This window comes from Lipotes vexillifer, unplaced genomic scaffold, assembly GCF_000442215.2.
Source record: "Lipotes vexillifer unplaced genomic scaffold, Lipotes_vexillifer_v1.1 scaffold104, whole genome shotgun sequence".
Lineage (NCBI taxonomy): Eukaryota > Metazoa > Chordata > Mammalia > Artiodactyla > Lipotidae > Lipotes > Lipotes vexillifer.
Window position 1 is genome coordinate 3422454 of NW_006789458.1, and position 20864 is coordinate 3443317.

Sequence of the window (20864 nt, forward strand, 5' to 3'; positions counted from 1 at the left end):
GAGCTGGGCTTGAAGAATAATCATGAGAAAAAATAAGAGAGCCTATATTCATGTAAAAGCAGTGGAGAGGGAGAAGGAGGAAGAATCTCCTGAGTAACTTCTGATGTAGAATCATCAGGGCAGAGTGATTAGATGGTGGGCAGAAGGGTAGTGAAAAGAAGAGGAATGAAGAATGATGTCCAGAATTATGCCCTCCTTGCCCTGGGAGGAGGAATGTGTGTGTGTGTGTGTGTGTGTGTGTGTGTGTGTGTGTGTGTGTGTATGCACACTATGGTTGTTATTGCTTATTTTGGGGTGGAGGGTTGTCAAGAGGCAAGGTTATGAGGGAGAAAAGACAAAATGAGCCATTTTTGACATTAAAATTGATGTACACCTGTGAGACTTTCAGGTAGATACAGTAATAAACACAGTAGTTAATATGATTGAGTGCTTACTCTGTGTCAAGCACTGTGCTAAGCACTCTACATAATGTCAGAGGCATCTGAGGATATGAAAATATGGAGGTCTGGCTAAAAGACTTGGTCTGAAGGTATAGGTCTACATCAGATAGTGGGGTAGATGACATCAGGCAGCAATGTGATATAAAAACTGAACCTTGGTAAACACTAATACTTGAGGACAGAAGGAACAGAGAAAAAAAAAATAGCCAAATGAGTAAGGAGAGAAACAGAAGGTATAAAAACCAAGGTAGAGAGAGTTTCAAAAAAGGGAGGATGTATTTGCCAGTGGAAATGCTTCAGAGGAGTTCAAATAAAAGAGAAAATTTGATAAGTTCCTACTGAATTTTACCACTGGGGAGTAAATGGTTACTTTTATGGAAGTGGTTTCATGGTGTAGTGGCGATGATAGCTTCACTGAGTTAATAAGAAAATGGGCAATTGAGGAAGAGGGGATAGTGGAGTGATGGGAATAGGAACTAATATTTATTGAAACCTACTATGAGCTAAGTAAGTTCTGTTTGCTTAAGTGTGGCAGGATGCTATCTTGAAATATTAACCATTGTGTTCTGGTTTCTGACTCCCCTAGCTCTTCCTTGCCATCTAGAGAACTAGAAGATCATTGCCTCAGGAAAGAGGTGGCAGAGCAGATTGATGAGGAAAGGCTTCCTTTCCTGGCTTTTTAATTTCAGAAGTCTAGCCCTCAGGGCAAAATGGAAATAACTCTAGGGCTTAAAACAGCAGACTTGGGAGAATATGTGGTGCCAAGAAAAAGGCCTCGATCACTCGATACCACCACCACCACCACTGGAAAGCTCCTCAGGCTAGCAGGAGGAAGAGAATACAGGAGTAGATGGCTGGGTTTCTGGGGAAGGGCCAGCTTTACCCCCTGCCCTATGGGGCCAGCCCGAGTGAGAAAATGAGTAAATAACCTGGTAACCTTCAAGATTCCAGAAAAAGAGAAAAGTTGTGTTTCGTTCCTCGTGAGAGCATGGATGGATGGAAGCACCAGAGATTGACTCTTTCCTATGGTTAATGTAGGCATTCAGCCCCCACAGAACTTCCTGCGGCCCAGCATGACTTGGACAGCAACACAACAATTCCTGTGTGACCAGGATTTCTGAGATTTAGGCAGACATCTGAGATCCCCATGCTCAACTATGATGCAGGATTAGCACTGCAGTTCTAGCACATCAGCAGATGACATTGAAGGGACTAAGGGACAGCTCAGCAGCAAAGGGCAATTGAGATGACCGACATCTCAGAGGATGCCAGTGTGTACAACCAAGACCAATAGCCCTTTCCCTTCTCGTGAACTGTTACCACGTAAGCCATTCTCCCCACTGCCTTCGCTCCAGAACTTCATCACAACCCCAGGCAGAAAGGAAGTTTCTAACCACCCAGCCAAATGGAGACTCAATATTGAAACACTTGAATTCAGTTCAGTTCTAGAAACACTTGAATTTGGGAAATTAAATTCATGCCCACCATATCTATTCTATGATATTCAATTCTTAACCATCATTAAATAGGAATTGCCATTCCCACATTACAAGTGAAGAAATAGATTCAGAGAGATTAAGGAATATTTTTAGGCTAGCAAGGGACAAAGCAGGGGCTTACACCAAGGTCTATTTTACACCAAAGCCAGTGTTCTTTCTACCAGACCACTTTGTATTTTCAAAAAGTTTGACAGAGAAGAATAGTAGCCAGAAGGGGATCCAGGGTGATGAGACTTTTTTTTTTTTTAAGAATGAGAGAAATCAGACAATATAAATGGGGAAAGGAAAAAGAGCTAGTTGAGGGAAAGACATTGAAAATGAAGGAAAAAGGGGATTATTTATCAAGGAATGATTTTAAAGGATATGGGAGATGAATAAAGATAAAGGGATAAACCTTGAATGGAAGGTAGGTACTTCTCCAAGGTAAGAGTGAATGTGGAAAGGATTTATATAGATAGAAAGAGTTTTGTAGACAGGTGGGAAATTTTTGACGGCATCAGTGCTTCATGACATGAAGGAGGAAGGACCAAGTGCAATACCTGTAGGATGCATGTGGGATGCCAACTGAATCATAACTTGCATTTTAGTGCCTTGAACAGAAGGTGGTATATGTCATGCATTTGACTGAGTTCCTTCAACACTGTAGTGGCATTATGCCCAGATCTGCAACCCGTCCTTTGAGGACTGAAGCAGACATTTCTCCAGCTGCTCAGAATGTTGGTCATTGACACTTCTTAATTCCCCTTCCCAGGAATTGTCCTCTACTGAGAGAGCAGGTTTACCCCAGATTACATCCCCTACCCAGTAAGGTCTAGCCCCTTGCCTCAGTTCAGGAAGCCTATAGGACCATCCATATACTCAGACTTCTCTACTGCTCCCCCTTCACAACACACACACACACACACACACACACACACACACACACACACACACACACAGGATTAACTGAGGTCTTCATTGTGATTGTGCTGCACTTCACCCTCTGCCCAGTCCCACTTCCTTCACTCCCCCACAGGAATTCCCCCAAAACTTCCTGCAGGCACTTAACCCATTCTCAGGTCCCTCTGTATGGGGGACATGTCTGCTCCCCCCATGCCAAAAGAGGCCTACTCTGAAGGTGTGGCTTGGGGTTTTCTGGTTCTTGCATGAAGTTTTAGCAAGCTCACTTGTCTGAAGGCCTAAATGCACATTTCCAACTTGTACTAATGTAAAGCTGCTATTTCTTTTCCAATGCCTATCTTTTGTATGTATTTTTCAGTTGGGATCCAAATTCACAAGGAGAGAGAGGAATTATTTTACTCTCTGAAAACTTGGAAGTGGTAAAGAAACACTTTTTAGTGTTTGGGTGAGAAACAGCAAGAATGACAAGGAATGTGAAAAATAAACATGATGTGGAATCTAAGATAAAAAAATGGTTCCAACATTTAGAAAATGTCCATGAACTCTAGTCCTGTATACAAAGCAGTTCCTACCGAAGAGAAGGAATGAATCACAAAGGGAATCTACCCAGGCTCCTAGTCATTAGATTTAAATCGTTGTTCCTTATTCTCCAGATTTTTGGTTTAATACAGAAGATTTATAAAGAACCAAGAATGCTGACTCTGTTACAAAGAAGAACTGCAACAGCTTTTTGCTAAAATCAGTCTTACCATTACCTTAATTACATTTTATTACCAAAAGATATGTATGCTAAATGGATCCACATATCAAAACATCTATTATAGGTTTGCAGAAGTGATGTAAGGATGACACTATCTTTATTAAAGCCTATTTTAAAATTACTTTAATTTGACCCCATTTTACCCCAGATTACCCTTTGAGATAATTTTTCAGGCTTAGTCCCAAGTTAAGGACAGCTCTGAAACTTTTTCCATAGCAAGAAATTAAATTAGGTAAGATTTCATTTGTTTTGAGAATGAGCAAGATTCACAAACATTTACACTTTAGACTGAGTGTTTCAAGAGTCATATTTTACAGATTTCACATTTAATATAATTCTACTTCTGATATTCATTTTTGTTACTCTACAAACTAACCAGAAGTAATAAGGTTTCAGGAGCTGGAAAGCATGTATTTAGCTTTTCTCATCTGTTTGGGTCAATGTTAGGATTTCTAAGGTACCATGAATGGTGTAGTTAATTATTGATGAAGTGAATTCACAAATTTGTTTGCTGCTTGCCAGTTGTATTGCTTATCTATAATGCTATTACCAGTTTCCTCTAAAGCATGAAGATTTCCTACAAAAATGGAAGCTATGCAGTTGTAATTTTTCACCTTTTATAAGATTATGGGGTGCAGTAAATGGGGAAACAGAGAGGCCTTCAACTTCTCCATCTTACGGTAATATTCCTTGCCATCTATGAGGTGAAGAATGTATGAGATAACAGAATGGCTCTGCTCTCAGAGGTGATGATGGGTTTGCTCTGAGCTATCAACACTCATACCTGGGCCTCTTATGATCAATGACACACAATTTGGAGACGGCTGACTGGGGTTAATGGTGCAATCTGTGGCTTTGGAACAGAGTTCTTCTCTATGTGAAACTAATTGGCCCATATGGGGATTAAACTGGTAACAGTGTCCTCATTTGTCAACCCATCTATTCAGCATTTGAATCTGGTTACGTTTGAGTACTTCCCACAATTCAACCAATGTATTTTCAAATGATAATATAACCTCAGAAAGAGGAAGAGGTAATTGTTTAAAATATACAAGCTGTTTATCAACCCAAATCACTGTAAGAAAGTCATTATAAATTAAATAATAATTATCCTATTGCCAATTATTCTTAATTGAATATCCCAAGCTGTGGGAAACAGAACAGGAGGTAAGTGTGCTTCTCATTAAGTAACTTATTCCATTGCAAATGCCAGAATTACTTTGAAAATTCTCCAGACATGCCTTCAGAGTACCCTCCTCACTGCCCAGGGACTGCTTAGAGGGTTACCATCCCAGCAACCCCAGCTCTTTCCCAAAACATTAGGTTTCAGACTGGGACCTGACCTTTTTCCTCACTTTCTTTTTCTTTGCTTCTATGCTCATCAGCTTTAATCCTGACCCCAGAGTATTTTTTATATCCATTTACCAATTACATGATTAATATGCTGACTTTGTGGAGGAAAAAAACACTCTTTGCCACAAAATAGAGGTCCGTCCTTCTATAGAGACTTCCATTCACACTTCAGTTCAATTGAGGACATATCTTGACAATACAGCATACTTTTTAGATCAGCTTAGATTTTTCTCTCTCAATATTCTTTTGATTAACCTGATGCCTTCCTCCAATTCAACTGATGCTTTGTATCCAACTAACACAGACAAAAACAAGTCTCAAGTTGTCAAATTATGTTATAGTAGAGCCTGCAACATAGTGGAAACAATAAAGTCAAACTAGTAAAATAAAACAGAGAGTGGACTTCCCTGGTGGCGCAGTGGTTGGGAGTCCGCCTGCCATTGCAGGGGACAAGGGTTTGAGCCCTGGTCCGGGAAGATCCCACATGCGGCAGAGCGGTAAGCCTGTGTGCCACAACTACTGAGCCTGCACTCTAGAGCCCATGAGCCATAACTACTGAGCCCGCCCGCTGCAACTACTGAAGCCCACGTGTGTAGAGCCCGTGCTCCACAACAAGAGAAGCCACCACAATGAGAAGCCCATGCACTGCAATGAAGAGTGGCCCCCGCTCGCCACAACTGGAGAGAGCCCACACACAACAACGAAGACCCAACACAGCCAAAAATAAAATAAATAAAAATTTAATAAAACAGAGTAAAATGTTTATTACTAGGGGATAGGGGATGGGGGGATAATATAGATGTTATTTAAGGGTACAAACTTGCAAATAAGCCCTAGAGATCTAATGCACAGTATAATGAATATAGACAACAATATTGTACTATCTATGTGATGGGATAAATATCACTACAAAGGCTATCATATTACAGCATATAAATGTACCAAAGTAACACGTTGTACACCTTAAATTTACACAATAAGTCAAGTTTATAAAATTTTAAAAAATAAAAGAGAAAAAACTAAGAAATTGAAAAAAAAAAAGAGGTTAAATAGGAGGCCCAGAGGGGATGGATAACAATGAGCCAGGTTGTCAAGGTGACCACATTTACATGCAGTGGAAGAGCATCCTCTTTACTTAAACCCTCAGTTAGAAGCTATCTTTTCATGCCAAAAAGAATTTTAAAATAAGTGAACTTTAAGCAGTTATAGAAGTAGCAAGCATTTCCCACAAAGAGTGATAAAGACCCAAACATAAGAAAGTAACAGAGCAGTGTGGTCCAATAAGAGTGTGAGACAAAGCAGAGCATCAGCAGAACCTTGACAAAGAGAGAAGAGTTATGTGTACTGGACTAAAAAACTTATTTTAGCCCTATTGGCTAAGAGTTTTCACCAGCTCCTTAGTGAAGAGAAATTGGAATTTAACCTCAAAATTCTAATGTTCGTTTTTATAGGACTATTTATATCTGCTTAAGTTAACATTCGGTTCTCTTATTATCCTAAAAAATTCTTAACTAAAAGGACTGCTGAGATAAATATATGTATAGGATACATGCTACCTTATTGTAGCAATCAAAATTCTAATTCCAAGAGGAGACAAAATCAGCTCAATGCTTCGCTCAGAAAAGAATGTATTTTAGTTAGAGTGTGCAACATACTATATTTGCATGAGAAACAGTGAAAGAGAGAGAAAGATTGAACTAATATGTGCAGAATGAAGAGTGCTCATAGGACTTTCTTTTTAGTCATGTGTTGATTATTTATCTTCATTTCTTGAATTGTGAAACATAATATTTTTGCAGAAAGTACTTAAAACATATGTATAGATTGCCCAATGATTTTAAAGCAAACACCTATGTAACTACCATCCAGATCCAAAAAAGAGAACATAAGCAGCAAACTTGAATCCAGTGCGCTCTTCCCCACCCATAGCCCCCTCCCTCAATAGTAACAACTTTTAGAAAAATCACTTCCATGGTTTTCCTTATAGTGTTTCCTCCAATTTGTCAGTCCATAAATAAGGTTGTTTCGTTTGACTTTCTCCTTGTTCTCAGTATTATGTATTTAAAATTCATACATATTGCTGTGAGCAGCTTTATTTTTCATTTTTACTGCTGTATAATATTTAATTGTGTGAATATATCATGATTTTTTAAGGAGTTTATCTTTTTCATCTAAACTTTCAAATTTAATGACATAAGGTTTTTAAAAACAATATCTTCTTATTTCTTTTAATGTCTGAAGAATCTGTAATATCATCTTTTTCATTCCTGATATATTTTTTTTTCTCTCTCTCTCTGTCTCTCGCTCTCTTGGTTGATTCTCACCAGAAGTTTGCCAATTTTACCAACATTTAAAATTCATTAGTTGCTGCTCTCTTTCTAATTTTCTATTTTCTAATGTTTTGGGGTTTTATTTTGCTGTTCTTTTTCTAACTTTTGAGATAGATGATGAGCTCATTAATTTTCAGCCTTTCTTCTTTTCCAGTTATGTGTATAAGGTTACACACTTCTCTCTAAAGATTTCTTTAGTGGTGTCTCATATGTCTGAGATGTTAGCTTTTCATTATATTTTATTTCAAAATAATTTTTGTGTTCTGATTTTTTTCTTAGAATTGTATTTAATTCCAAAAAATATGTGAACATACCTTGTATGATTCCAATCCTTTAAAAATTATTCAGACTTGTTTTTTGTCCTACCTTTTGCTCAGTTTTTGTAAATGTTCCACATATGCACTTGAAAAAAGTATGTATTCTGCAGTTGTTGGGTGTTATATCATATACATATCTTTATATGTCCATATACATAAATCTTTAAAAATCATGATGTTAAAAATCTTTTATATTTTTACTGATTTATTTGGTCTCCAGAGTCTATCAATTACTGAGAAAGGTATATTAAAATTTCCCATTATGATGTGGATTTATCTATTTTTCTTGAAGTTTTGTCAATTTCTGATTTATATATTTTCAGTCTATGCTGTTGGAAATATACAAATTTAGAATTCTTATAGCTTCCCTATGAATTGAACCTTTTATCATTATGAGGAGACCCTCTTTATCTCTAATAATGCTTTTGACCATAATGTCTATTTTGTGTCATATTAAAGCAATCACTCTTTCTCTATACACACATATACCTATATGTATATAATAATGCATATATGTATATACTATGTAAATACATATACACATATATATTTGTATATGTATTTACATAGTATACACATGTACATGTGTATATACAAGGTATATACACGTGTGTGTGTGTGTGTGTGTGTGTGTGTGTGTGTGTGTGTAAAGCTATACCAGTTTTCCTTTGGTTGGTAGTTACATGATTTTTTTCATCCTTTTACTTTGAATCTTTCTTTAAACATTTCTGTATTCTTACACTTTATATGGATTTTTAAAAATGAAATCTGACAATTTTGTCTTTTAACCAGACAATATAGCAGTTAGTTCATTTACATTTCATATAACAATTCACAAAACTGGGTTTTTTAAAGATCTATTATCCTATTTGATGGTTTCTGTTTGTTCTGCCTACTGTCTGTAGCTTAATAAGAAGCTCCCTCAGCAGATCCTAGCTCAGTGGAAGGATATAATGCAGATGAGATCCAGAAGCTCCCATTCAATAAGGCCATGTTCTTGACCAGGAAGTTCTCACAGTTGCAGAGTTGAACTGGTGTCCCCTGCCTCCTTCCAAGTCCCTCATAAACATATAGAATTGCATAGCACAAGGGTCCTCTGGAGCTCGGCTTCTCAAGCTTGCCTCTCTATGGGATAATGAGAAACGGGGCATGGGGGGTATTTTCAGCTGCTCCATGCCTTCAAGTTTCCCTAAAAAACCTGACTTTAAATTTATGTCCTGTCATGCTAGTGGTATATGTGTGAATGCTGCTTTGCCCAATACCTTTCTTACTTTCTTTTTGAATGATCATATTTTATCTTTTTTTTTTCTTTTTTGGTCTTCTATTGATTTGGCAATTACTTTCTTTGTCTATTATTTTAGTAATTACTTTAGAACTTACAATATGCAAAGTTAACATATCAATGTCTGAGTTTCCTCAATACTTTTACCCTCCTCCTGGAGTGATAGCAGGAACAACAACAAAAACTGCTTGAACTCAATTCCCTCCACACCTACCAAATTAATATATTTTATATATTTTTACTGTTGTGCATCTTAAATATCTTTTGAAAAATATCCCTGAGACATTATTATTAATGTTTATACAATCAGTGATTATTTTATTTAACCAAATATTTACCATTTTCTTTTCTCTCCATTCCTTTGTGCATCTTGAATCATCCTTCTTTGAAAAGCATATTCTTTAGCACGGTGTTTCTTAACCTATTTGTGGTGTAGGACTTTTTTTTTCTTTTAATCATCACAGACTAATTTTTTTAAGTACAATAATATGAATTAAATTAAGCATGACAGGACTTCCCTGGTAGCACAGTGGTTAAGAATCCACCTGCCAAGGCAGGGGAAAAGGGTTCGAGCCTTGGTCCGGGAAGATCTCATGTGCTGCAGAGCAACTAAGCCTGTGCGCCACAGCTACTGAGCCTGTGCTCTAGAGCCCACGAGCCACAACTACTGAGCCCGCGTGCCACAACTACTGAAGCCCGTGCACCTAGAGCCCATGCTCCACAACAAAGACAAGCCATTGCTATGAGAAGCCTGAGCACTGCAACGAAGAGTAGCCCCAGCTCATGGTAACTAGAGCAAGCCCGCACTCAGCAACAAAGACCCAACGCAGCCAAAAAATAAACAAATAAATAAATTTATTAAAAAATACATAAATAGGGCTTCCCTGGTGGCACAGTGGTTAGGAATCTGCCTGCCAATGCAGGAGACAGCTGTTCGAGCCTTGGTCCAGGAAGATCCCACATGCCGTGGCTGCTGGACCTGCGTTCCACAACTACTGAAGCCCACGTGCCTAGAGCCCGCGCTCCACAACGGGAGAGGCCACCTAGGTGAGGGGCCCGCGCACCGCGACGGGGAGTGGCCCCCGCTTGCTGCAGCTAGAGGGAGCCTGCGCTCAGCAATGAAGACCCAATGCAGTGAAAAATAAATAAATAAAAAATTTTAAAAATAAATAAATTAATTAATTAAGTGTGACAATTAAATGAAGAAAACAGAGATGAAATACAAACCCCACATTTTTATTATTAGATTCAATAGTCAGAAAAGTACTCTGTCAAATTGCTGTACATTTTCTGAATGCTTACTCCTAGTTCCTGGACTTCTTTCATCTGGACTAGTAGCCAAAGCTCACAGACTGGCATTAATCTATAGACCTCACTTGGAGTGACACTGCTTTAACATTCTCCTTAGGATGTACTGCTAGTAATGTACTCTCAGTTTTTATGTGTCTGAAAATGTCTCTTTAAAGCCTTTATTTTTTTTAATGAACTTTTTAATGTAGTACAGTGTGCATACAGAAAACTACACGTCATGAGTGGATTGCTCAATAAATTATGACAAAGCAGGTTCACCCAGGTAATTGCCAAATAGGTGAAGATATAGAACACTACCAGTGCTCCTGGAGCCCCTTCCTACCCCTCCAAGTCATCACCCTACCTCTCCCCGCAAATGTAACCACTATCCTAACTACTAGTATCATAAATTAGTTTTGCCTGGTTTTTAAGTCTATATAAGTGGAACATACTGTATGTATTTTTTTTAAATCTGCCTTATTTCCCTCAATAATGTGCTTGTGGGATTCATGTGTTGTTGCCCATTTTCAACATTGTCATTGCTGTGTAGTATTTCATTGTATGAGTATGTCACATTGAAAAATAAAATCCATTCCATTGTTGATGGACACTTGGATTGTTTTCAGTTTGGGGCTGTTATCAATAGTGCTTCTGTGAACATTCTTGTATGTCATCTGGTACACAAATGTATGCATTTCATTTGGGTAGATACCTAGGAATGGAAATGCTGGGTCGTAAAATATGTGTATGCTAGATTTTGCTGCCAAAGAGGTATCTCATGCGAAAACCTATCTGGACCAAAAACTGGAACTTCTGTTATTGCATTTATATTTTGTAGCAAGAGAATTTTTCACTTTTTCTAGGTTGGGTAATACTTCGTCCTTAGAAATATATTCAGAACTTCAACATAAATTTTATTGAGTTCCAAGTTTGTTTTCAGTGCAGTAAATCTGCAGCACATATGTGTATACATATTTATGAGCACAACAATTTACAGGTAAATTGTTATATTTGTCTTATTAATGAATATCATTTTGCATTATTTTGCCATTTGATAACTAGATCCTTTTCCAGTGACCCACCTTCCAATGAATAGTATGCAGAAGGAGTGTTCTTTTCTAAAGATAAAATATTAATTATCTGTATAACATTTGATGCTTCTTTATCCTTTAGTTAGATCATGGAGGTTAGAACCTTGGCTTCCATGTTACACTTGTTAATAGTATGTGATATAAAGGGTACAAGACTAATCCTTGGAGTACAAAATGAGAGAAATCACTAAGAAATACCTAGACAGAATCTCGTATTGGGGAGAGGCTTAAATGCAAGGAACCATTACAAATTCAGTACAATTTTAAGACTATTCCTGTCCAACAAAAGAAAAGAAGAAAATAAATGTAGTTTGAGGTCACTTGCTCATTAATTTCTTCAGAGCATTAAGGAAGGAGAGGCTTAGGATTATTCGTATGTCTTCTAGAAAAGCCTGCAAATAAATATATAATATTGGGTTGGCCAAAAATTCGTTCGGGTTTTCTGTAGCATCTTACAGAAAAACCCGAACGAACTTTTTGGCCAGCCCAATAGAGTGGAATTGACAAAGGATTGAAGACTTGGAATTTTGGTTTGAGTCCCAGCTTTACTATGTACCAGCTATGTGAAATTGGACAAAGGATGTAATAAGACTTCCGTTTTGCAATCTGTACAATGGAGATAATAATAATAAAGTTGACCCTCAAGGAACACGTGTTTGAACTGGGCAAGTCCACTGCAGATGTTTTTCACTAAATACGTACTGCAGTACTACATGATCTGCGGTCGATTGAATCCTGGAATGCGGGACCATGGATAAGGAGGACGACTGTAAAGTTATATGCAGATTTTTGACTGTGAGGAAGGTGGGTGCTCCTAAGCCCTGAGTTGTTCAAAAGTCAACTGAACTTACATCAATGGTTGACAAGACAGACTTGTCAGTCAGTGCTTGGTAAATGACAGAGCAGAATTCTGGGTCACAGATGTATTACCTTAGTCTTATGTAGGTATTTTTCTAAAAGTTTTAATTAGCTGTCTGTCATATTTTTAAAATTTGATTTTACAGCTTCTTTTTTTATCAACTTTATTCAGGTTTTATTTACATAAAATACAATTCTCTATTTTAAGTGTGCAATTTCAAGAGACATACAAATTTATAGACCTCTGTAACCACTACCACAGTCAAAATAAAGATCATTTCCATCACTGTACAAGTTTCCCTTGTACCTTTTGCCAGTCAGTCTCCTCACTACACTTCTGCAGTTGTAACTATTTATCTGTTTTCAGTAATTACTGCTTTGTTTTGCCCCTTTTTAGAATTTCACGTAAATGGAATCACACAATATGTACTCTTTTGTGTTCAGCTTCTTTTGCTCACCATATTGTTTTTGAGTCACCTATTTTGGGTATATCAGTTGTTTATCCTATAATACTGCTAGGTGATTACCTGTTGTATAGCTATAGCATGATTTATTTATTCATCTGTTGATTGACATTGTAGTTGTTTCCAGTTTTGGGCTGTTATGAAGAAAACTGCTATGTACATTATAAAATTTCAGATGGACATATGTTTTCATTTCTTTCTGGTAAATATCTAGGAATGTAATAGCTGGGTCATGTGCATCATATGTTTAACTTTATAAGAAACTCCAAACTTTTCCAAAGCGGTTGTACCATTTTACATTTCCACTAGCAATGAGAATTCCGGTTGTCCACATGCTCACCAATAGTGAGTATATTATCAGTCATGTTAATTTTCACCATTCTAGTGGGTGTGTTGTATTACCTCACTGAGGTTTTAGTTTAAATTTAATGATATTGAGCATCTTTTCATGTATTTGTTGGCCATGCATTTATTTTCTTTTGTGAAATGTCTTCTTACATCATTTGCCTGTTTTTTATTAGAATGTTTGTCTTCTTGTTATTACATTGTAAAGTTCATTACATACTTTGGGTATAAATCCTTTGTTAGATATATGAAATGCTACTATTATCTCCCAGTTGGGGGCCTGCCTTTTATTTTCTTAATGGTGTTTTTTGTTTTGTTTTGTTTTGTTATTGAAGTATAGTTGATTTACAATATTGTGTTAGTTTCGGGTATACAGCAAAATGATTCAGTTATATATATTATATACGTATACAAATATATATAAATATTTATATTTTTCAGAGTCTTTTCCACTATAGTTTATTACAAGATACTGAATATACTTCCCTGTGCTATACAGTAAATCCTTGTTGTTTATCTATTTTATATACAGGAATGTTTTTTTGAAGAGCAGAATTTCTTAATTTTGATGAAATCCAATTTACCAATATTTTGTTTATGCTTTTTTTGTAGCATATCTAACAAATCTTTGCAAAGATTTTTCTCCTAAGTTTTCTTCTAAATATTTTATAATTTTGCCAGTTGCAACTAGGTCTATGAGCCATTTTGGGGTAAATTTTTGTGTATGGCATGAGGCAAGGATTGAGGCTCATTTTTTCCCCCAGTGTTGATATCTAGTTATTCCAGTATATTTTGCTGAAAAGACTATTATCTTTTCAACATCAAAATCAAGTGTCCATATATATGTGCATCTATTTCTGGATTCTCTATTCTGTTCCATTGATTTCTATTCTATACTTATGCCAACATCATACTCTTTTGACCACAATAGTTTACTGGTAAGTTTCATAGTCAGGTACCTTGAAGTCCTCCAACATTGTTCCTCTTTTTAAAAATTGTCTCATCTATTCTAGGTTATTTCTTCCATAAAAATTTTAGAGTCAGCTTGTCAATTCCTGCCAGAAAAATAATACTTCTGGACTCTTGATTGGAATTCTGTTGAATCTCTAGATCAAGCTGTGGAGAATTAACATTTAAAAATATTGAAATGTCCAATTCACAAACCTGGAATATCTCACATTTAGATAAATTTTTTTCTCAACAATTTTTAAAAATTTCCATGCACAAATCTTACATATATTTGTTAATTTTATCCTTAAGTGTTTAATGGTCTTCAAAACTATTATAAATGGTTCTTCTTCAGAAATTTGATTTTCTAATTATTTGTTGCTAGCATAAAGGGATACAACTTATATTTTTATATTGACTTTGCATCACAGGACTTTGCTAATTAGTTTATCAATTTTTAACAACTTTTGTGTAAGTTCCATATGTATATGATTATGTCATCTACAAATAAAGATAATTTTTTTTATTCAAATCTGTATATTTTTTATTTCTTTTCTTTGCTTTATTACACTGGTTAGGACTTCCATTGTAACACTGAATAGAAGTGGTAAAGAGATATGGGATGGGGGAAACATTCAGTATTTCACTATTAAGTAAAATTAACTAGGTATAGGTTTTAAATTGCTGCCCTTTATAAGACTGAGAAAATTTCCTTCCATTCTTAGTTTGCTAAGAATTTTTATCGTAAATTTATGAGAACTTTGTTAAAAGCTTTTTCTGCCTCTATTGAGATACTTATTTGGTTTTTCTCCTTTGTTCTGTTAATATGGTGAATTACATTAGTTGATTTTTTAATGTTAAACTAACCTTGCATTTCTTGGATAAACCCCACTTGGTCATACTGTGTTAACCTTTTTGTATACTGCTGAATTTGATTTCCTAATTTTTAAAGAAGATTTTAAATCTCTGTTCATAAAGGATATTGATATGTAGTATTTTTGTAATATCTTTTTTTAATTGAAGTGCAGTTGATGTACAATATTATATGTTACAGGTATACAGTATAGTGATTCACAATTTTTAAAGGTTATACACCATTTATAGTTACTATAAAATATTGGCTATATTCCCCATGTTGTTCAATATATCCTAGTACCTTATTTTATACATAATATTTTGTACCTCTTAATCCCCTACCCCTATATTGCCACTCTTCCTTCTCTCTGCCCATTGGTAACCGTTAGTTTGTTATCTATATCTATGAGTTCACTTCTTTTTTGTTATATTCACCAGTTTGTTGTCTTTTTTAGATTCCACATATAAGCGATATCATACAGTATTTGTCTTTCTCCGTCTGACTTATTTCACTTAGCATATTAACCCCTTATTGGTCATATCATTTGCAAATGTTTTCTCCCATTCAGCAGTTTGTCTTTTTATTTTGTCAGCGACTTCCTTTGCTGTGCAAAAGCTTTTAAGTTTGATTAGGTCCCATTTGTTTATTTTGGCCTTTATTTCCTTTGCTTTGGGAGACAGATCTAAAAAAATATTGCTTTGACTTATGTCAAAGAGTGTTCTGCCTATGTTTTCCACTAGGAGTTTTATGGTTTCTGGTCTTAGATTTAGGTCTTTAATCCATTTTGAGTTTATTTTTGTATATGGTGTTATAGAACGTTCTAATTTCATTCTTTTTCTAAAACAAATAATTTATTTTTGGCTGTGTTGGGTCTTCGTTGCTGCATGCGGGCTTTCTCTAAATGTGGCGAGTGGGGGCTACTCTTTGTTGTGGTGCATGGGCTTCTCATCGCGGTGGCTTCTCTTGCTGTGGAGCACAGGTTCTAGGCACTCAGCCTTCCGTAGTTGTAGCACACAGGCTCAGTAGTTGTGGTGCATGGGCTTAGTTGCTCTGTGACATGTGGGATCTTCCCATACCAGGGCTCGAACCTGTGTTCGCTGCATTGGCAGGCAGATTCGCCACCAACGAGGCCCTAATTTCATTCTTTTATATGTAGCTGTCCAGTTTTCCCAGCACCACTTATTGAAGAGACTGTCTTTTCTCCATTGTATATTCTTGTCTCCTTTGTTATAGATTAACTGACCATAAGTGCATGGGTTTATTTCTGGCCTCTCTATTCTATGCCATTGATCTGTGCATCTGTTTTGTGCCAGTACCATACTGTTTAGATTACTTTAGCTTAGTAGTACTGTCTGAAGTCAGAGAGCATGATACCTTCAGCTCTTCTTTTTTTTTTTTTTGGCGGTACGCGGGCCTCTCACCGCTGTGGCCTCTCCCGTCGTGGAGCACAGGCTCCGGACACGCCGGATCAGCGGCCATGGCTCACGGGCCCAGCTGCTCCACGGCATGTGGGATCCTTCCAGACCGGGGCACGAACCCACATCCCCTGCATCGGCAGGCGGACTCTCAACCACTGCGCCACCAGGGAAGCCCCTCAGCTCTTCTTTCTCAAGATTATTTTGGCTATTCGGGGTCTTATATGGCTCCATACAAATTTTTTAATTATTTGTTCTAATTCTGTGAGAAATGCCATTCCTTGTTTTGGTTATCAGTGGTATGTTGTCCTCATAAAATGAATTAGAAAATATTTTCTTTACCTCCGTTTTCTGAAAAAGCTTCTGTAGAATTGTTATTATTTCTGCTTTAAATGTTTGATAGAATTCAGCAGTGAAGTTATTTGGGCCCTGAGTTTTCTCTGTGAGAAGGTTTTTTAAAAATTCAATTTGTTGAATGGATATGGGAGTATTCATATTTTGTATTTCATCTTGTGTAAGTTTTGGCTTATACAATTTTAATGAATTTTTCTATTTCATATAAATTGTTGGATTAACTGGCATAAAGTTAATCATAATATTCTTTTACTCTCCTCTTAATATCTATAGGTTTATAGTGATAGCTTTTCTTATATTCCTGATATTGATAATTTGAGTCTTATTTGTTTTTTGATTAGTAAAGCTAGAGATTTATTAATTTTATTGACCTTTTCATAAAACTAGCGTTTGATTTTATTAATTTTTCTCTATTGCTTACATGTTTCCTATTTTGTTGATTTCTGATCTTATCTTTATGATTTCCTTCCAGTTGTTATAATTTCTTAAGATGGAAGCTTAAGTTATTGATTTAGACCATTCTTTTTCAAAAATAAGCATTTAAATCTCCCTTGCAAGCACTGCTTTAGAGGTATCAAAAACATTTTGGTATGCTATATTTTCATTTTCAATCAAAATATTTTATAATTTCTATTATGTTTTTTGGGGGACCATAGTTTCTTTAGATATGTATTGTTTAATTTCTACATATTTTGGTATTTTTCAGACATCTTGTTATTGATTTGTAATTTAAATCCATTGTGAGTAGAGATCATACTCTGTATGACTGTAATCCTTTTAAAAGCATTGACTATTTTATGATTCAGTATATTGATCTATCTTGTTGAATGTTCCATATTCTCTTGAAAATAATGTATATTTTGCTGTTGTTGGATATAGCATTTTATAAATGTCAATTAGGTCAGTGTTGTTGCTAATGGTCAAGTCTTTTATATCCTTACAGATTTTCTGTCTACTTGTTTAGTTGATATATTCTCAAGTTCAAAGATTCTTTCCTCAGTCATGTCTAATCTACTAATAAGCCCATCAAAAGCATTATTTATTTCTATTACAATGTTTATCTCCAGCATTTCTTTTTGGTTCTTTCTTAGGATTTCCATCTCTCTGCTTTCATTGCACATCTGTTCTTGCATGCTGTTTACTTTATCCATTAGAGCCCTTTACATGTTAATCATAGTTGTTTTAAATTTCTAATTGAATAATTTAAAAATCCCTGTCATGTCTGGTTTTGATGCTTGCTCTGTTTCTTCACATTGTACTTTTTTGCCTTTTAGTATGCTTTGTAATTTTTTCTTGGTATCTGGAACATGATGTACTGGGTAAAAGGAACTGCTGTAAAGAGGCCTTTAGTAATGTGGTGATGAGTTATGAAGAGAGGAAGCGTTCTATAGTCCTACAAATAGATATTAGTCTTTTAGTGAGTCTGTGCCTCTGGACTGTGAAGTTCACAAGTGTTTCTCAGCTTTTCTCTCCCACATTGGGTGGGACAGAATGGCTGGAGTTGGATATCTCAGGTCTCAGCTCAGTAAGGCTCTGATAATACCCTAGCATGTTAGGCTCTAGTTAACTAGTTTCCCTTGAGGGCAGGCCTTGTTAAGAAGAACAGATTGTTCTGATATATTTCAAAATGGTTCCTTTTCTCCTTCCTCTGCTAGAAGCCCAAGAGGATTTTCCTTGATATTTACTGTGGGAACCTGGTCAAGCTCCCAGAGGTAAATTTCACAGTACAGTATTTTGGGATCACCATATGACTGGGTCATTCTAGAGTTTTGTGGGTTTTTTTATTTTTTGGTTTTTTTCCGGTATGTGGGCCTCTCACTGTTGTGGCCTCTCCCGTTGCGGAGCACAGGCTCCAGATGCGCAGGCTCAGCGGCCATGGCTCACGGGCCCAGCCGCTCCGCGGCATGTGGAATCTTCCCAGACTGGGGCACGAACCCGTGTCCTCTGCATCGGCAGGCGGACTCTCAACCACTGCACCACCAGGGAAACCCCATTTTAGAGTTTTAACTCCCAAATTTGTCCACATTAAGCCTCTGGCAATTTGTCAATTAAAGTTCAGCTTTCCCTCCCCCTGAGGCAGTTTCTACTCCTTAGTCTCTGCTCCAGTAAACTGACTGTTTGCCTGCCTATCTCTCCAATCTTGGGAACAGTGGCTTGCTCTGTGTCCTCACCTCTCTTACAGATCCAAGAAAATTTGTTGATTTTTCAGTCTACTCATTTTTTTCTGGTTAAAATGGAGTGGCAACTTCCAAGCTCCTTACATGCAGAACAGGAAACTAGAAATCTCTACCTGTTTTATCAATTGGTGAGAGGATGTTGAAATTTCTAAATATAATTGTGGACCTGTCCATTTCTCCTTTTAGTTCTGTCACATTTTTCTGTATATTTTTAGTATCTGTGTGCATACATTCAGGATTATAATGTCTTCTTAACAAATTGATCCTTTACCATTATAAAATGTCCCTTTTTATTTATGGTAATATGCTTTTTCATGATGTCTACTTTGATATTAATGTACCCACTCCAGCTGCTTTAGGATCAGTGTTTGAGTGTTATATTTTTATTATTTTATTATTTTATTATTTTTCTATGTAACAAATTTGTCTGTTTATATTTAAAGTGTGTTTCTTGTAGACAGCATATATTTTAGTCTTGCTTTTTTACCCATTCTGATAACCTCTGATTTTTAATTGGAGAGTTTAGACCAAAGGTCATTAATGTGTAGTCCCTGGACCCCTGGAAGTACCTAAGGTCTTTTCAGGGTGTGTTTGTGAGATCAAAATGATTGTCATAATAATACAAGGATGCTATTTTTTTTTCTTACTATGTGGACATTTGCATTGTATGCAAAAGCCGTGGCGGATAAAATTGCCTTAGTATGAATTAAGGCAGTGACATCAAACGTACTACAGTCATTGGTATTCAGCATGTACTTAAAAAAAAGTTTCACTTAAAGAACTTCCTTTATCAAGGAGTAAAATGTATCAATTTTATTAAATACATATTTTTTAAATGTACACATAAAGCACTTCAGCTACATATTGAAGTATGATGCCCTGAGTAAAAGAACTTGTGAGATTATTTGAGTTGCAAGCTGAACTAGCAATATTTTAAATGCAGTACTGTTTTTACTAAGAACAACTAACAAAATATGGTGATTCAAACTTGGAGATATGGCAGTGATTCTCCCAAAAATAAATGTAGTGATCCAATTACCTCAAGGAAAACTACTGAGGTATTTTTTACCAATAATAGCATTTATGCTTTCAAGTAAAAGTTAGAATTTTGGAAAACTTTTACTTGTCACTGTGAACTTGACAGTTTACCAATAGATGAGGTAGATAATGATATGAACAACTGTAATGTTTTCAATGTTGCAAATGTGCAAACATTTGCAAAACTCAGTGAACCAATATGTTCCAGATGATTAATGCATGGTCTTAACCGGGTAAAGAACCATTCAAGGTGCTAGATAGACAAATGGATTCTAATGTACTTGACAATGAAAAGTTTATTGATATGGTTTCATTGTCCACATTGCAACTAACTTTTAAGCAACTACCACTTTTCAAGTTTTGGTGTAGGATCAAAGATGAATATCTACAGTTATACAAAAAAGATATTAACATAACTTTTCCACCTACATATCTGTGTGAGGTTGGATTTTCTTCATATACTTCAGCCAAAAGAACCAATTACAGAAGACAATGCAGAAACAAGAGTATCCAACTGTCTTCTGTCAAGCCAACATTAAAAGAAATTTGCGAAAATGTAAAACAATGTTCTCGCTAAATATTTTTGTTTTGGGAAATTTAGTTATTTATCATAAAAGTATGTTATGCTATTTTAAATGAATTAATATGTAAATACGTTAAACATTTCTCATTTTAAATAACTAATATGGTATTTTTTGCATGTTGTATATATGTATTTATATATAATACGTTCTTTATATATATATATATATATATATATATATATATATATATATATATATATATCTCTCTCCACATGAATAAAAGCTCTTTGGAGTCCTCAATAATTTTTTATTAGGGCAAAGTTTCTTAAGACTGAAAGTTTGGTAATTGCTAGTTTTGACTTTACTTTTGTATGATTATACATATGGTTGGGTTTAAGATTACCATCTTGCTGTTTGCTTACTATTAGTCTCATTTATTTTTTGTTCCTCTGTTAATTCTGTCTTTTTTTCATTACTTATGAAACTCTTAGTATTTTCTTTTTTCTCCACTATTGTTTTATTGGTTATATTTCATTGTTTTCAAATGGCATTCACTCCTTGGAGTTGAGCAAATGGCTGTCCGTGTCAGAAGGGGCATATTTCCTCCACTTTGATACACTCTT